The 9,568-nt window shown below is 42.4% G+C and overlaps 1 long non-coding RNA gene across 1 annotated transcript; it reads right to left on the bottom strand.

Moving 5' to 3' along the window:
• Nucleotides 1-365: 365 nt before the first annotated feature.
• On the bottom strand, nt 366-9,359 carry LOC146424846 (uncharacterized). Its single transcript, XR_014846994.1, has 3 exons — nt 9,265-9,359; nt 3,046-3,221; nt 366-517 (listed from the first exon to the last, which is right to left on the bottom strand). It is a non-coding gene; the product is annotated as an uncharacterized LOC146424846 (long non-coding RNA).
• Nucleotides 9,360-9,568: the final 209 nt, after the last annotated feature.

Here is a 9,568-nt window from a genome sequence, read left to right as displayed (position 1 = left end):
AAAGACCAGAACTATGGATACAGAGAGAATATATATAGGTAAATCCAACCCCTTTCAGGAAATTTTAGAAAGCAGCAATATGCATGAATGGAGAACTGAAAAAAAAAAATTGTCAGAGCTTAGTAAGCATCTTGGAGATTACAAGTGTACAGGAGCTTTACACTTTAACCCATGTGCAAAACCACATTTTATTTAATCTTTCATTTAATTCAAAACTTTACTTACACTTATTATAATTTCAACTGTCCTCATCCTATAAAGCAGTACTAGCTCCTCTAGTATATTCTCAAATACATTTAGAAGTTGGAACTTAGTGCTGTGTGATGGAACTGCAGGTAGAACTGTGGCGGTACTGAGGCAACTGTGGTGGTACTGAGGCTGGATGACAGCTCTGGAGCCCAGTGCCACTCCTGCCCATAGCAGGTTGCTCAGGGCTACATTCATATTGGATCAAAGTTGTCTTTAAGGATGGAGACTCCACAGCCTCCCTGGGCAGCCTGTTCCAGTGTTCAAGCACCTGCATAAGAAAAAAGATTTTTTGGTTTAGGTGAAATTTCCTGTATACCAGTGTGTGCCCATTGTCCCTATTCCTGTCCTGGAACAGTGGTCCTGGACACCACTGTAAGATCTGTCTTCTTTGCTTCCACCATACATATACGGTGATGAGGTCGCCTGAGCTCTCTTTTCTCTAGATTGGACAGGCCCAGTTCTATCATCCTTTTCTGATATGAGATATGCTCCAGTGCCTTAACAATCTTCAAGGCACCTTTGCTGAACTCACTCCAGTGTGTTTTTTGTACTGATGAATCCAGCACTGAACACAGTATTCCAGATGTGTCTCACAGGGCTGAGTAGACAGGAGGGGTCGGTTCCCTCCATGTGCTGGCAACACTGCCAAATGCAGACCAGGATGCCCTTGGACATAATTTCCAAAGAACACACTGCTTCTTTCTGGTCAACTCAGTGTCCATCAAGCCACCCTGACTCAGGACATGTCATGAAGGATTTGCATTTTCCAATATGTCTGCCATTTTCACTGTAATTAAAGAAATTCTCCTTAAATCATTGCATACTACATTCAAGATGAGGATTGATTCTTGCAAGAGCAAGAGGAAGCTACTTTCTGTGACTCTAATACTGCAAGGTCTGAAAAGAAAATAAAAAAAGGAATTGTGAAATTCTAAAAACATATCCTCAACCATACTGTACACTGAAGCAAACCTGAGAGGTTTAAAGTGATGCAAAAGCTTAATTTTGGGCTCAAGTTCAAGTAGTTAGAGCACAACTGAAAAACTCTCTGCTAGGAAGTTCCCTTAGCTTCAAACAATGTCCATGTCATCTCTCACTGTGTCTTTCCATATTACTCTTTAATAAATGGATGGAGAAAACAGGAGTCATAGTTTAAAATGATATCCATTCTCTCTCTGGCAAACTGGTCTAGGATTTAAGTCGAGGAAGAGAGGCCTTTGCATTGAAATTGCTTTGCCATCAGTCAGCCTCTGGGATATGCAGAAAGAGATATGATAACTTGGTCACTTTGGAAACTGTCTTTGTATGGCATAAAGGTACTGGAGAAAACAGATCAAAACTGACAAGAGGGACTTTCCCTAGTGGCTGATGGGTGACCCTACCAGGCTTCCACCTTCTTCCTGGCATTTGAGAAGGTGGGGAATGGCAATAGGGCCCTGCTAGCTGTCCAGCACCCACACACTTCTCACAGTGCTTGGCCCAGCTGGGCAGGGAGAGCACAGCCACAACTTAAGTTCCAGCCTGGCTGCAGGGGGACAGCCAGCTGCTGCCACAGCCAGTGCGTGGGTGGCAGCCAGTTTTGGAGCATGCTGATGAAGCTATTTCAGTCAAAAATCTTTAAGATTTTCAGACATTGGATTATCCCCTCCATCCAAACCACTTGCTTACAAATTGCTAATGCTATGCCCTGTGTGAGCAGCAATTCTGGACTGACAACTTGTGGAGGTAGCAGTGAGGGAGCATGCCCTGCTGGATATGGAGGCTTTAGTCAGAGGCTCCATGATGCAAAGAACAGAGAGGAAAAAGGTTTTTGGGATAAAACTCTTCTTCAATCCATTAAATTACCTGCTCAGAATTAAAGGACAGAGCCTAAGAGATTTTGAACTAAGAAAAATTGAGAGTGAATCCATGGGGCAGTGAGCATTATTTGTAATAATTTAACCTCAAAGCCATGATGGTGTAGCTAACCATAAAGGGGTTTGTGTCTAACAGAGGATATGAGCAGGAGGTTATGCTGAGTGCACGATCTTCTGTAATTTATGGCAACCTGTAACAAGTCCAGGCTTACAGAAAGGAAAGCATACATATGTTAACAACAGGGTCCTTATAGCAGTGTCTTAATTCAGCTTCTGGTGTTACTCCTAAGCAGTGTGCTCAGAGGTGTCTTGTTTGTGGGAGCAAGATGGGAAGGGGAAGGGGGAACCCCTGCAATGCAATAATAAAAGACAACTAATCTTTGCACTCTGCTACCTCTTACTGCTCACTGCAGAGCAGCTCACACTTCAGCATTAAGCATGAGTTGATATGGCTTAATACCATTCTAGCAGACACAGAAGAAGTAGGAGATTTGCAGGTGTTTTCTTAGCTGTTTTTGCTTTAGTTTTTGCTTGACACTCACTCTGACACTTGCAAATCAAGCCTTTCTTCAAGACACATTGGTTGAAACCAGGGTCCCAGCAGAAGGCTGTCTTTGAGCTGGATTCTCTGTAACACAACTCGTAAAAGTAGGGCTCCTTCCCATCTTTTATTCTCTAGGCATGGAGACACCTGTGTGGTGTATCTCCTTTATCCAACATACTGTATATGTGAAACTTGTTGAACTTGCTGTCCTTGAGAATGCTGCTACATGCAAATGAACTGGAATAGTTTCCAAAGGGAAGTAAAGTAGAATGTTTTGAGAAACTGTGTTAAAACCACATTTGTTCTCATGTCAATCCCATGCTGTTAGTCCGAGGTACCTTCCTTAGCTGCTTCCTTTCCTGTCACACGTGATATTTCCTTCTGTCTAGGACATACCAATGACTCCTCCAACATAAATGCTTGGTTCCTTGCTTCCCTTTATTATTGTCAGCAGTTGATTACCGGCACTACTAGTTCTTAGGACTTGGCTCCTGTGCTGCAAGACAGCCTGCTCCAGAGTGACTTGTAAAGGCTTTCTATAAAGCAACCAGGTCAGCATGCTTGTGCAGAAGCTGCAAAACAAACAAGGAATAATGACATATCTCCTACAGCTGCAAAATACCACATGTGGATGAGGATAATCCCTTCATTAGGTTCTGAACCCCAAGTTCCACCAGAGAGTATTATAAAACCATGTGATGTCTCTGAATGCTGGCTTTTTCATTTGGGCATATGAAGAAACTCAAAAATGTGTAAAATGAAAATCACATGTACTGCAAAGCAGCTCCATAGTGCTGGAAGCTGGTAACATCTGAAAGCGAGAAGGCAAAGCTGACACATAAAGATGTGCTCTGAGCCAATTTACAGCAAAGGGTAAAGATCATACTGTATCTGTGTCAAAACAGGGTAGGTACTAGTCCCTAGTGACTGTACATCCAAAGAGTCTCTTTTGTACTGATTATACAAGAAAATGTATGGAATATATTGCAATTGTGAATGTTCCTCTGACATGTTATTTCAGAAAACACCATGAGAGTAGAATGAAATATAGGGTTCAGTCTTTCAACCTGCAGTCATAATTGTCCCAATTGCCATTGCTGTCAAAGATGAAACAGAGATATTTATCTTCACTCAGCCACTTGTTAGAAGACCTTGGTATTCTGACATAATGAAGGTTTTCAGCAGAAGCCTTTTCGAGGTTTTCTGAAATACTGTGCTTTCCAGTGCTTGTTTGGACTTAACAGCTGAGCCCAGAAGGCACGTTTCCAAAATGCTTGTATGGTGCATTCTGCAGTTGCTTATTGTGCTTGCTTAAATGGAAATGGTTATCTTCAAACTGTTGTGCCATTTGTTTGCTCAAGAGCTTCCAAATGTGGCTTAAATTTTCAAAGCAAAAAAAAAAACCCCAAAAAACCCTAAGTCCTATGTCTGATATTTTATTAAGCAGCTGCTGTGATTAATTCCTTCCTACATTTATTCTGAACCATTCTCTCCTTGCTGTTGTTTTATATGGAGGAAATGTGTTCTTGTGTTAAGCAAATACAACTACAGTGTTTGGGTGATTAAAACCACGGGGCAAAAAGCTGAGGTACGTGCAGAATCTTGGACTTGAAGTTCAAAGAAAATGAAGGCCATCTGCTGTGCCATGCACTGCATCTTAATGCTAAAAATGTCTGCTAAAAGAAGACACAGTGAATAATGGGACTGGTGTTTGGACCTCCAGGAAGGGCAGAAATCCTGTGTTCAGCAAATCCAGGTGACACTACTTGCACGTAAGATGAAGTTAGCTAGCTTCTGCCAAGTCATCATAAGAGAGCATTGATACTGGAAATATCTGCCTGTTAAATTCTTCTAGAGTTTAAATTGCTGAACAAAGCATGATGGTGGTGTGGAAACTACCATATTTTCCAGCACTGTTTGGCAACTCCTCACTTTGACAGGGAGACTGGTGAGTATTTAGACTGAGTGAGAAGTAAATACAGGCCATCTGCTCCTAAGAAAAGGGCTGAACAATTCTGAAAGAGTTCAGAATAGTTCTGGCCTTTCCTTTGGTCTCTGCCAGTTGAATAGCTCAAATTCATGGACCCAGGAGACAGGAAAAACTAGTATGATAATATATGGAAGCACCAAGATGTGTTCCATTTCCTTAAGAAAAACTTTTACCCTCAAGAAGGGTTGCATCTTAGAAAGCCATCCAGGGTCAACATCTGGTGATCTCTTGCTAGCCATTCCAGATCTGGGTAGACTGTAAAACTTGGTTTAGACAACAAAGAGATGGCTACCATATTTCAGCTCTGTTTTCACAGGCTGCAGGAGGACAACATCCTGTGCAAGCAGGATTCCTGTCTCTGATTCAGACAACTCCATGGTGAGTTTGTGTGCTGGTCCTTTGGCTTTTTGCCATGGGGCATTTGGAAAAAAAGGCAAGAGCTTCCAGAGATCTGAATCAATGTATGTGGGTCTGGAATGACCTGAATGCTCAGTTCGGTTCCCTCCAAAGCTGCTGGTGAAACCTGTCTCTCCAACCCTTACCTGCAAGGTGGGAGAAGAGCACTCCACAAACAAGGACAGTTTGGTGGGACAATGCTCTGGGATAAGAAGCCTTGGTGCCATGAAACATTTACCCAAGGCCTAGTAAATGCACTGGCTTCGGGTGTGGAAAGGAAAGCATAAATCTGAGAATGCAGCTGCTGTATCAGCTTGCCAGACTAGCAGCCTGATGTGCTACTTCTTCCTGCTGAGAAGAAGCACGCTCAGACAAATAAATTCTTAAAAATGGGCATCCTCACCTCTGTCTGTATGGATCACTGTATTAACAAAGTGATGCAAGACCCTCACAGTTCACCCAGCACATATACCAATTTCCAGAGCACTGATATTACTCCTAGGCAGAGGCAGCACGGTGCGCTGTGTCCTGCCTAACAGGAGAGACATCCCTGTGCTTTGGGAAAGCTTGTTCACCATTTTACTCTCTTGTCTACCATCTCCTACTGAGCATAGAGCATGGAGATTGACAGACTTCAGGGACAAACACACAGTATCCTTTTTTTTGCTCTGACAACTCAAAATACCTCTTAAGGACAGTAGGAAGTTCCATCCCATGAGAGGGTTCTTCAGCAGTTTGAGGGGAGAGCAGAGACTTCTAGGTGCCTTATTGGGACAACAAGGTGAAGCAGGCAGTAGCAGGGTCTAGAATAGATCCCTCAACCTAAGTTGTTCTCAACTGGTGTCACAAATGCCTCACCAGAGGCTTCAGTGAGGTGTGGAGATTTGTCTTACAGTCTGCCCAGCACCACACCACAGGGCAGAGCCACATCCAGACACCCAACAGAAACATTTCAACTCTCACTGCTAATCCGAAACCCTCTGTGCCAAAATAACCTTAACCAAACATAACAAAAACAAGCTTCCACATGCTGTAATAGCTAGATGTGTTCCTTCTCAAAAGGGACATGAAAAGAGTGGAGGACAAGCCAGGGATAAGAAAAGAGCCTTGTAAAATTACTTTAGCATGTGGCTGCTAACACCAAAATCCTCAACATGTATTTCATGATGCTTGGTGGTGTAGTTTGGCCTTCAAATGCTTTGCAGAGTTAGCACAGTCCAGCCAGGCCTCTGATAAGAAGCATGGCTTGGAGCTGACTGGAACATGTGCAGTGCTCAGCGAAATTTCTTCAGGACTCACCTTAAAAGCAACAAGCTGAATAGTGAACTGTGAATGAACTTTGACTGAAGTGTTTACTTCAGTGCAATCAAGTGACTGGAATTATAATAATTATAATAATCAACTTTACTGTTGCAATATAATTGCAATGAAATCTAGCTAGATACTCTCAAAGCTTCTTCGAAGGACTTTCTTATAATTTACACCCCATAGGTGAAATACAGATCCTGATACAGTCATACCATACATCTGTTCTCCTGACTTTTTAACCATAGAGTGCTAGTTTATTGCTGAGCTTAAGGATAAAAGAAGCAAGAAATGAAAGTAAAAAAAAGTTTCCTGTCCACTAAGTACATTCAGATGTCAGCCTCCTTGAGCCCTATACAATGTTTCATTCCCAGATTATTTTACCTTCCCACTTACGAGGCAACGTTGTTATCAAATAGCTTTAATCACAAAAGGCTTGGGTTTTAGAATGGGGAAATGTTATTTGAAGATATTATCAACAAAATAAATTTAAATTAACTGCAGTGTATCAGCATGTCAAAACTTCCAAAAGAACAGATTTGTGAAATAACTGTTATTGAGTATACTATCAGTCCTTGCTTTGATGAAAGTTTTCAAGCGTGCCCCAGCTGGAGCTGGGAAATCCAGCTACATGAACATACTGCATCCTACACATGTATATGTTCATGCTACACGTGAGCATACACCTGCTCCAAAGAAATATTTCTATTATCATTTGTTGTCTAGAGGGAAATGTAGCTGACCACAGGACAGCATTCAGAGTTTGTGCAATCTCACAGAGTGAAAGAAAATAAATTTTTCAAGAGCTCCCAAGAAAACAATTTACATTTTCCATGTCTATCTTTGGCAAGGGTCCTTGCTAGCAGGGTGCAGGGGCTTCCCACTGTTTATGTTCCCACCCCAGAAGGTGTTCAAATGTGGCATTTATCTGTACCCATAACAGATCCTTACTATATAAGAGCACACAAATATTTATGTCTTGTTGGGCAACACTTCATTGAAAATGATAGTGTTAACCTTCCTCCAGTGGCTTAGTTTAGCTAAAAAAGCATTTCAGTTAAATCCAACCTCCTTCTACCAGTTTCAGAGACGGACATGATTTTAATGAGTTTCACATTTTTACAACACCTCACAGTTCCTCCTGATTCTGCAGTCAGTCAGAAAGCATTTGACTTCTTCTGTGGGGAACTTGAACATCTCAGCAGAAGTCTTACTGTCTCATGGAAGACTTAGTGTGACAACAGGAAGGGTGTATAGACGCTTACTTTTAAAACTAAATTTGAAAAGTCTAGGTATTGATTTATGGGCTCTTTTTCAGTATGCAGAGCAACTCCTTTCTGCTCTCAGCTCCCTACTCACTTTCCTGAATATTTTTTTCTCCTAGGATACAGGAATTGCTGAAGCCACTTTGCTTTCTATAGCCTCCTACATTTGTTGGAAGAATCTGACAAGACAAATCCCACTTTTGTGCTCCACTTTGTACAGCTGTGTTAGCCTTAACAGAGATGGGTAAACTCTGAAAATTCTTTATTACAGAGTTACATTACCAGAAACAGGTTAGTTGCTCAAAATATGGTTACAACCAAAGTATGGAGATGGGGCTAGAGGCTGCTCTAATATCTCGTGCCCTCAAGTAACTCTGAAGGGTTCTTGAGGGAGGTGGTACAAGAGGTGGCCTTCTGGGTGAAAGACTGGGAGGTGTTTAAAAGCACTACTGAGAAAGCTGTGTGCACACATACACTATCAAGGCACAAAGGGCACCCTCATCACGCTTCCCTGTGTGAGATGGCCAGCAGTAGGAGAGTAGCAAATAATCTCTCTATAATAAGATTAGATAGTCACAAGTTTAATGTCTGCGCTAGGAATTTAACCTTTTGATGCCTGTTAGCACAAATATCAGGTTGTGGGCTGTGATTACTTGCGTCATTTCTTCTACAGTATATACAAACTGTGCTTTGTGACTAGATAGCTAAAGGGAGAAAAAGTTAAACAGGTCTGAAGTGCAGCAAACTTTTAAACTAAGCTGTAGGGATAACATAGGAGAGCATCCCTGCTGCTCCTGCCCTATTACTGCCCAGATAAGGAGTTATATGTAAACTCCTCATGGCTTCTCCTTTGACATCTTCCTGGTGCTGAAAGTCTCTTTTGCATGTTTTCAGAGACTATCTAAGCCTGCTGCTTCCCTCTCCCACCTGAAATATTCACAGGTTCCTTGCTAGAGGCAAACAAATTCTCAGGTTCCTCTAGCTGAAACAAACACTTTAGTGGTTCTCTTTAGAGTGAACAGCAGCAAATTGGGCAAAGGAACTGACATATAAATTATAATTTGGGCTTGTCGTTGGCACCTGTGGATATGGCCCTGGCAGCTAATAAATCACAGCAGGGCTGATGAGCCTCTGACTCTTCTGCGTTCTGCAGGCAGTCAGCACCAGAGCAAGATCTGTCTCTCAGGTTCTCCCCCTGATCTCAGTACTCACACTGCCTTGGCTGACACAACAGGGAAATGCCAAGCAGCCAGAGATGGGGTGTGTACAGCTGACCTCTTAGGCAAACTTGAAACCAGCTGTACAACACGAGGCTAGTGCTGCTGGTCAATGAGAGACAAAGGAGCACAACCACCTTCCCAAGAGCTGTATTCCCTGACAATTTAGATGGGCCTGAGGAATTGCTTTGATGGCAGTTGATGAGGAGGAGTTCCTTGCTTCTGAGCATTTTTTCTGCCAGTAAATGGTTGAGGCACCATGCATTCCCTTAGTTGCTACTACCATAAAATTTCTGTTGCCTTTCTAGTCCTGCAGCCACTCCTTCCTAAGCTGTGCCCACTGTCCAGAACTATATAGCCTTCCAGTTCTCCTCAGGCATATTTTGTCACATCCATATATTTCATGCATCAAGCTCCTTCATCACAGACATCTTAAACCCACCTTTTATAGGGGTTCCTAGTGCAAGGGCTTCTGTGCTGTGGTAAAAGATTCTTCTCTACATGCTTGTGTGCTGTCTGTAGGCTGCTTGACTAATACTCTCCCTAACAGCTCTTTTTATTTCCCCCTATGATGTATGCACACAGCATTCTTTAGAAGCAATCCATTGATGAAGTCTGAGACTAAGACTGGACCTAGCAACACCTAAGTTCCATCAGCAGTTTAGAATGTTAGGCAGTCCACTCTGAACTTCATGACTCAGTGGAAGGGTCTCCTTAACCCTTTTCTGTCTCTGGTGTAAATAATT

The sequence above is a fragment of the Lichenostomus cassidix genome, chromosome Z (genome assembly GCF_008360975.1).
Source record: "Lichenostomus cassidix isolate B80296 chromosome Z, HeHo_3.0, whole genome shotgun sequence".
NCBI classification, from domain to species: Eukaryota; Metazoa; Chordata; class Aves; order Passeriformes; family Meliphagidae; genus Lichenostomus; species Lichenostomus cassidix.
Note: the sequence above shows the minus strand (reverse complement) of the source record. Positions and strands in the feature narration are given on the sequence as shown.